This window comes from Crocodylus porosus, unplaced genomic scaffold (genome assembly GCF_001723895.1).
Source record: "Crocodylus porosus isolate Cpor-Errol unplaced genomic scaffold, CroPor_comp1, whole genome shotgun sequence".
Lineage (NCBI taxonomy): Eukaryota > Metazoa > Chordata > Crocodylia > Crocodylidae > Crocodylus > Crocodylus porosus.
In genome coordinates, this window is record NW_017728910.1 from 14080134 (window position 1) to 14088775 (window position 8642).

Consider the following 8642-nt stretch of genomic DNA (forward strand, 5'->3'; position numbering starts at 1 on the left):
TTAATAAACTTTTCTAAGATCTTTCCCGGGATAGAAGTCAGGCTGATAGGCCTATAGTTACCCGGATCCACTTTCCTCCCTTTCTTGAAGATCGGCACCACATTGGCCTTCTTCCAGTCTTCGGGCACTACACCAGAGCACCAGGAGTTCTCAAAGATTGGTGCTGGGTGCTGGGCTATGACGCTCGCCAGCTCCTTGGAGTACCCTGGGGTGCAGATTGTCAGGGCCGGCTGACTTGAAGGTATCCAGCATCTCAAGGTGTTCCTTCACGAGGTCAACATTAATGGAGGACAGGGGATCTCCCTCACCCGGACCTTCCTGTCCTGTAGCGGGCATGGGCGTCCCATGGGACTAATAAAAGACCGATGCAAAGCACCCATTGAATAGGTTGGCTTTTTCTTGGGCGTCAGTTGCCCCATCTGGTTCAGCAGGGGTCCAATGTTGCCCTTGCTTTTCTTCTGGCTCCCCACGTCTGAAAAAGGACTTTTTATTGTCCTTGATTCTCGAAGCTAGTTGGAGTTCAGTTGCAGCCTTGGTTTTCCTGGTTTGCTCCCTGCAGGACCAGACCAGTGCAGAATAATCCTCCCTGTAGGTGAATCCCATCCTCCATCCTTTGTAGGCCTTTGTTTTTAGCCTCAGGAGGTCTGCTAGATCCCTGGAGAGCCAGGAGGGCTGCTGTGCCCTCTTGCTGCCTTTCCTCCGAGATGGAATAGACTTAGCTTGTGCATTGAGGATCGCTCCCTTGAGGAGCAACCACTCTTCCTGAACTCCCCTCCCCCTGGGGTTGTGGTCCCTTAGGGCCTCGCTGACCAGCCTCCTGAGCTTGTTAAAGTCAGCTTTTCTGAAGTCAAGGACTTCTGTGTTGCTGAATGACTTACCAGCTTTACGGTGGATGCTGAAGGTGATCAGCTTGTGGTCACTGTCACCCAGCTTCCCATCGATCACTAGGTCACCGATTAGGTCACCCCAGTAGCCAGTACCAGGTCGAGCAGCGCTTTGCCTGCTAATGAGCCATGAAGTCAACTGGTTCTTTCAGCACTACCTGAATAGAAATATGGCTGCTCCTTGCAGGCAGTTCATATTAAAGTTCAGGTGGTATAGGAATCAAAGAGGGTATACCACTGTGCACCCCCTCAATCTGCCCCTGGATTTAGCAGAAAACTTCCCCTGCTGAGCACCTCTTGCAGATACTGGTTGCTTTAAGAAATATGTACTCAAGTGATTTGCAAGAAACAAATACATGGCCTTCCTGATAAGAAATCCTCTCTCCCTGGCCCCATTCCCTCGCTGCAGACTAGGCTGCATCCCTTGCCAGCCTTCCCCATCCACCTCCTGGTCAGCCATCCCTCACTGCTCCAGCTAGAGAGCAGAGGGGAGGAGCTGCAAAGCATGCTTGGATGTTGGGGGACTCTGATTTAACTTGAACCATGAAGTGGTCTGGGACAGAAGTTTCATAAATCGGTTTGACCCAAACCAGTTCAGTCTGAAACTAGATTCAACCAGGCTTATCTTAAATCAATTTCAGCTGTTTTGAAACTGATTTATGTGCACTGAGCTTCTGTCGTGTTACAGGTTTCAACCAGTTTCTGATCACTTAAACCAGTTTGTGTGTAACTGCTCAATGGTGTTTAGCCTCAATGGTGTCAGTTGGTCACCATCTAAGATTCAGTTAATCTGTAAGGTGCACCCCTACCTTGCCTTCCACCTGATTTCAGACTAACACGGCTACTTACCTTTCTGACATTTACATACCATGAGGTTCTAACATGGCCTCTCCTGACCAGTTAAACATAGGAGGGAAAAAAATTGTAATGAACTAATCACAACTGAGAATCTCATCAGAAGTCTGGGAACTAGATTTCTTGCAGTACATTGGTTATACATTTCAGCAGGAGGTAATAACGACAGAGGAGAAGCAGAACTAAATTCAACAGACCAATATTAATTAAATGCATAAGGGACAATTTTGACTCCATGCCTCAGCCTCAAGACAAGGGAGCTGGTGGCAGTAGGATTTGGAGAATAAGGCTAAGTACAGACAGTCAAAAAAGCCCAAGGCTGACTTCATTGAGTATTTGCAGGTTAGTCTAAACTGCATAGATTAAACTGAAACAGAAGTGAATAGAGATTTACCTTTGATTAACGAAATGCAGCCATGTGCTTGCAGTGGCTGTGGCCAGAAGCCAGGGGGCACTAGAGCACAGCTGTCTGGCACGTAGCCAGCACGGGCCAGGTGTTGCCTTCTCTTCCTGCTGCCCCTGATATCTGAGATTTGTAATCTAAAATCACAGCAGCAGGATTCTGCAGAGTTGATTATCACTTCCTCTTCCAGGTGCCTCTGGGATTTATAATCCACAGTCGCACCCAGCTGTAAATTTGAGTGGGGGAAGGGCTACATAACTCCCCTCCGTGGCCCCAGATTCCAGCTGGGGTTTGCCTGGGGGGGGGGCAGTTCCCCCCACCCTGCGGACTGGGCTGCATCCCCAGCTGGGCTTGCCCCCTCCCCTCCCCTCCTCCCACCCATTGTCAGCCAGCCCTCACTGCTCCAGCTAGGAAGCAGAGGGGCAGGGCCAGCCCTGCTTTCTGTAGCAGATGGCATATCCCAGCTCAGGGCTGCAAAACATGCTGGGGAGTATTATTTAATTTGAACCAGGAAGGGGTCTAGGACAGGTGTTTCATAAACTGGTTTGACCCAAATCGTTAAGTCTGAAACTACATTCAGCCAGGTTTATCTTAAACCAGTTTCAGCCATTTTGACACCGGTTTATGTGCACTGAGCTTCTGTTGTGTTATAGTTTTAAACCAGTTTCTGATCACTTAAATCGGTTTATGTGTAACATCGCTCCCTAGCTTAAAAGGAATAGATTAACCACGAAGGCTAGGGACCGATGTTACACATTAAGTGATCAGAAACTGGTTTAAACCTGTAACAGAGGATGTTCGATGCACATAAACCAGTTTGAAAATGGCTGAAACCAATTTGAAATAAACCTGGTTGAATGTAGTATCAGACTTAACTGATTTGGGTAAAACGGGTTTATGCAATGTCTGTCCCAGACCCCTTGCTGGTTTAAGGTAAATCAGAGTCCCCCACCACCCCCAGCTGGGTGGGGCTCTCTGTTCCACAGCAGAGCTGGCCCCTCCCCTCTGCTCCCTGGCTGCAGCTCCAAAGACTGCGAGCTGCTTCTCCCCACCCCCTCACAGGAATTCCGCCCCCCCCACCCCCCGCCTTGTGGAGAGGTGTCTGTGTATTAGCTAGCAGACCACATGCTGGCTACAGTCCATGCTGAATCAATAGGCATAATCAACAAGTAGCTGGTAATGTCTCTCTGTTGTTTTTTTAGTGGAGTGATAAACACTGAGTTAGGGGTGATAAACACTGTTATCAAGTCCCTGCTGGGCTAATCAGAGTGTCCTCCCAGGGCCTGGCCACGCCCCCCCCCCGTACCGTACAAGGGAAGGGAGGGCTGCTGTAGCACCTCCTCGTCTTGTAGCCTGAGCCACTGCAGGCGTGTGCCTGCATTTCTGGAATGTCTGTCCAGTTACAAAACTTATTTAGTGTAGCCAAATTAGACTAACCTGTGAAGATTGAATCATTCAGGCTCATGCTTTTTGAATGTCTGTCCCTAGCCAAAGTAACCTTTTAGGAGGTGGGTTCCCTGCATATCAGTGCAGTGAGGAGTTTAACATGGCTGCAGCTGGGGAAAAAGGCAGGGCTGGTGGAATCCAAATGATATGGGACTGTTTCCACCATAAAGCAGGGAAGGACATAGTGACCATAGTAGTTACCTCAATCCTGAGGCTGATTTAGAGCTACAGGCTGGATTTATTGTTGTTCTACAATCTGGGCTGACTGTATCAGTCTGGTTACGTGGGGTGTGCCTGGGGAATAGGATTTCTCAGCATGGCCCTGAGACTCCCGGGCCCTCCTGAGCATGCACTCGAATTCTTTTAAAGTGAAGCAAATGTCTAGGTGCTCTGCTGAATCAAAGCCTAAAGCTGCAATCTCAGAAGGTCCTGGTACATCCTCAGCTCCCACTGACTTCAGAAGGAGATGAGGATAGTCATCACCTCACAAATACATAGCAGCTCAAAGGATGAAAACCCTGAATTTAAAGCAGAACTGAATCAGCTTGTTTCTCATCAACTGCTTCATTCAGCAGAGAGAGGATATCCAGTTCAAAGGAAATCTTTGTAAACAGGATGAAGTGGGGCAGAAAAGTCTGTGATAGATAATATGAAAAATGTTAATGGAACCAAACCCCCTGAGCTTGTTGGAATAGGGAAGTTCGGCTAATTTTAAAATGATGCTTGGAGAGTTGGAAAGTGGATGTTGTCAGCCATTTATCTGACAAAACAGAAAAATCCTAATGGCAATAATCTCAGCACATTAGGAAAACACCATCAAAGCTCTTGCTGACAGAATACTTTTCCAGGGATTATTAATTATAACGCATTATTTGCTAACCACCGTACAGGAACATCCTTTGCATGTTAACTAAAGTGCAACGACCATTTAGCTAATAAGTATGACATGGTCTTTTACATTTTCTTAATGATTAGCAACTTAGTAAAACTGTAACAGTGCGAGATAAAAATAACAATTGAACAAGCTATATCTCAAGAACAAGCTTTAACTGGAGCTAAACATTTAATGAGGGCAGATAAAACAGCCGTTCTAATTGCCAAACTGATACGAGGAGAGAGCAGTAAACATGTTTTTGAATTGTTTTGCTAATGAACGTTTCCTTTGTAAGTCACCATAAATGGTAAAGTACGTTTGCAATAGCTTAAGCTAAAGCTTTATATTAACACTTGCAAAACATCTTGCATGCTAAAGCCCGTATACTGTGTAGAATCCAGAGCCTTTTCTGTACTACAGCCTGCGTCAGTGTTACTGGTAGGAAAAATGCACACAACAACAATTATGGGATTGAAAAACCCCAGTGTAAACATAGCCCTCGTCTCGAGGAATCTGAAGACAAGTGAAGGGACGCTAGTAAAAATTGACCAAGGAATATTATTTGAGCACAGACGGAATTAAAAAACCTCACAGGCTGTAAAACAATTGAAATGCTTTCCTTGGTTTATACAGCAGTACGGGAGCTAAAGAAGTGAGATGTGGAGCTCTGAACCAAAAAACAGAGGGCATATCTCAAGGTAAATCTTATTTAGATCAGCTATATCAAAAGATGCAAATAAATTTATTGTAACTAGTCAATACTGTTGGACTTCTACTCCAACACACATGGGCATAACTTCTAATCTCAGTGTAAAGCTTCCCAATAACCAAGGGGTAAAATAAAAAAAGAGAAAACATTGCTTAAAAGTATAAAACACTTTTAAGAATGATATTTCAGGAACCGTTTTAAAAAAAAGGTTTTGGGCTCCTCAACAAGATGTTACTTAAAATTCAGGAATACATTTATCAGTGTCATTTATTAATCTGATACATTTTCTGATTTACAGTAACCGAATCTGTGTTTTCATTGCCATTCTTGTTTTAATACACATGCTCTTAAATCAGGAAAACTGAGACTGGCTGGTTCATGATACTGCCCCAGTGAGGGCCATCTTTTCTGGCAGGGATACCACAAGGTAAGCCTCACACCCTCCCCAAGCGCCACTCTAATCCCGTTCCCTTGCCCCACGCGTTGCTGGCAGGGCATGGTGGTGCTGGCGGTGGCGGGAGCTCCCACAGAAGCCACCGGCGCTGTCGGCAGTGGGAGGGGGGTGGCGAGTGCCAGCCGGGGGTTGGCAACCACCCACAGACACTGCCGGTGCTGTCCGTTGGGGGAGGGGGGGTGGTGAGCAGCGCCTTTTTGTAAGGGGTTCACCGCCACGCTTATGGGGTGCATGTGAACCTGTGTGCACCCCCTAGGCATCGCCCCTGGTGGAGGGTTTTCATCTCGTGCTGATGAGCATAGCAATGAGGAGAGGGCTTGTAAGCCACAGAGGCAGCTGCTGGAAGTTTGCCCTGTCCAGGAATCTCACAAACTATCATATTTTCCACCGTATGTAAAATTATAAAGCATCACCTACCGGGAACTGGGGAGCAAAGGGGACAGGTCAGGATCAGATGAATATGAACAGGAGGCTGAACTAGGATTTAGAAGTTTGCTAGCAGCAGAACTGATCTCTTCCATGTCTTTCTCTCCTCAACCCAGACTGGGAGGACCAGGGAGTAAACTAGTACTGTCCCCAAAAAACTTTTCCATTTAATACAGCCTGATGCAATGCTGGAATGCAATGACTATCTTGACAGAATTACAAAGAGATCAGTAGGTTGAAACATGAGGAAAGATGTACTTATGCGTGCCACATCTGTAACCTGGTTTTCTTTTAAAGAAGTGCTAACTTAGTGAGAACTAATCACTAGGTGTTTTGTTTTTTTCTGTTGGATAACCTGCGATAGCCAAGAGACAGGGACCAGAGACGTGGTCTGGCTTCTTCCCTCCATGAAGTCATCTTATTGCATGTAATACCTCCACAGCAATAACTGTATTCATAACACACAAGTCCTTCCTATAATGCTGCAAATCCTCCCATAATACAACAGAGATGGTAGACATCACTCAGCCAGCTGCAGCTCTGTCTTTGATGCCACTTCTTCTCCAAGGTACCTCTTCAGGTTTATCCCTTAACAACACTATGGTCTGTTTTGGGGTGTATCCCTGCACCTCCACCAACTTTTCCTCTAGGATCTTGTCTAGTAACTCCTCAAGGGATCCCCATCATTGCTTCCTCAGAAGCCTGTAAGCACCTGGTCAGATCCTTGTTGCAGAGGTAGGTAGAGGAGGAGCAGTTTCATGGCCTGACATTGGTATCTTTTGCCCTGCAGGAAGTGCTCTTTAATGTGCTTTCTGCATTGTATTCCATCTGCTTGATGCCCGCTTCTGCCAGCCTCCTCAAGATGCTTTCATCTGAGTACAGATTTTGATTGTTTCTCCCCAAATCATGTGCCTTGCTGTGCTTACATTACAGGTGAACCAGACTCCGGGCATGATCCTCCAGCGAGCTAGCCGTGCTCTGCTCGGCATGTTCAAACGGTGTTGGCTCAGCCATGCAGATCATTGCGTGACCCAGGGGATGAAGGGCTAAATGTGAAACAAGTGCATAGAACCGGGTGGGCGGCTTCCATGCATACGAGCCCAGTGGGAAGTAAATAGAAAGGTCAAAATACATAGGCCCATGGGAGCAGCACTGGAGGATTGGCTAAACAAGATCTCAGTATCCATACCACAAGGTGGCTCAGACCCAGTTTAAAGCCTTTAAAAGCAAGCTTGAATTCAAACCACAGACATAAGGAAGTGAAAGATATACAATGGAAGAGCTATTGGGCTAACCCATAGGTAAGAAGTGCAGTCCAGACATACCCTTTGAGGCAGTGGCACAGCCTGGAACACAAATTAAGGGGACATGTAGCTAATTCCTGAGGACTTCAGGGTAATCAGCCCAGGATTCCCAAGTCCCAGCCCTGAGCTTTAACCTTTGGCCCACACATTTTGCTCCGAGCCAGTGCAGTGTTTGCGATGTAGGGAGGGTACCAACCCTGAGAAACTAGCCCCTGTTCTCAGGGGCTCTAGCTCTTACCTTCACCATCGACAGAGGACAAACAGCAGGAACAAAAGCCAAAACACACTGAAAACATCATGGACCCTTTTATGTAACAGATGTAGATAACGTGACTGAAGGCACAACCTCATTTTCTTTACATTCAGAATAACTGTTTTAATATTTAACTTACTGTCCCTAGATATCCCTAGTGTAAAACTCTTGAGTCGGCAGTCTCAGCAGCGTGCCCTATGTGCTAGCTGTACTATCGTACTTGTGAACAAGAGTTGCGAGGCCCGGGACATGGGAACACTGAATGGCAGTCAGCAGCTCTGGCTTTCTTAAGATCTAGCACGTTGAATTTCAGGTATAGGTTCCCAGTTTATCACATGATATCTATTAATTCCTCTCTAAGCATAACTCTGGTAAGGACAACTGATATTACACCAAGGATGTATTTGGCCTGTTATGTGCTTCTTGTTACTCAGATGTACAATCTGGAGCTAAATCCAGGTCCCACTGAAGTCAGTGACAAAACTCCCCTTAACTTGAATGGCAGCAGAATTTAACTCAATGTCTTAAAGCCGAAGGAGTAACATCCAGAGAGGACACCGATTGTCTCCTGTGTGAATGGGCATAGCTCCTTGCTTTCAGTGGAGCTACCTGCACCTGCAAGGGGTCCAGCGCTTGGTCGTGCACTCTCTGATAGTTTTCATTAGGTTTGATCCACTGAACATATGATTCAGTAAACGTATGATTAGTCTCACTGCATCAGCTATAACCATAAATACTATTGACTTAGGTTAGCCTGTGCTTCACACAGCAATACAATAATGGTCATGTGGCATAATGTGCTCAGATGCCACCATGATGACTTGGTCCAAGGACCTCAAGAGGTATAGAGTAGGTATTTCATAGAGCAGCAAAAAACTAAAATAAATCATGAGTCAGGGTTTCAAAAATGCCCCACAGGTCATCTCTTGAGAGGCTGGAGCAACGCCTCCTGAACTAAAGGATATCCGGGATGAACATCTACAGTTAGGGAAAAGCCACACAGCTCTGATGGAGCCCATGAGGCTTGAAGTTAA

At 46.3% G+C, this 8642-nt stretch overlaps 1 long non-coding RNA gene across 1 annotated transcript in view; it reads left to right on the forward strand.

The window, feature by feature from the left end:
- The window catches only part of LOC109308436, a 15564-nt gene extending 7079 nt beyond the window's left edge, over nucleotides 1-8485 (forward strand). The window contains exon 2 of the long non-coding RNA XR_002100615.1: nucleotides 6580-8485. This is a non-coding gene — a long non-coding RNA (uncharacterized LOC109308436). The remainder of the gene's footprint in view (nucleotides 1-6579) is intronic.
- The last annotated feature ends 157 nt before the right edge of the window (nucleotides 8486-8642 follow it).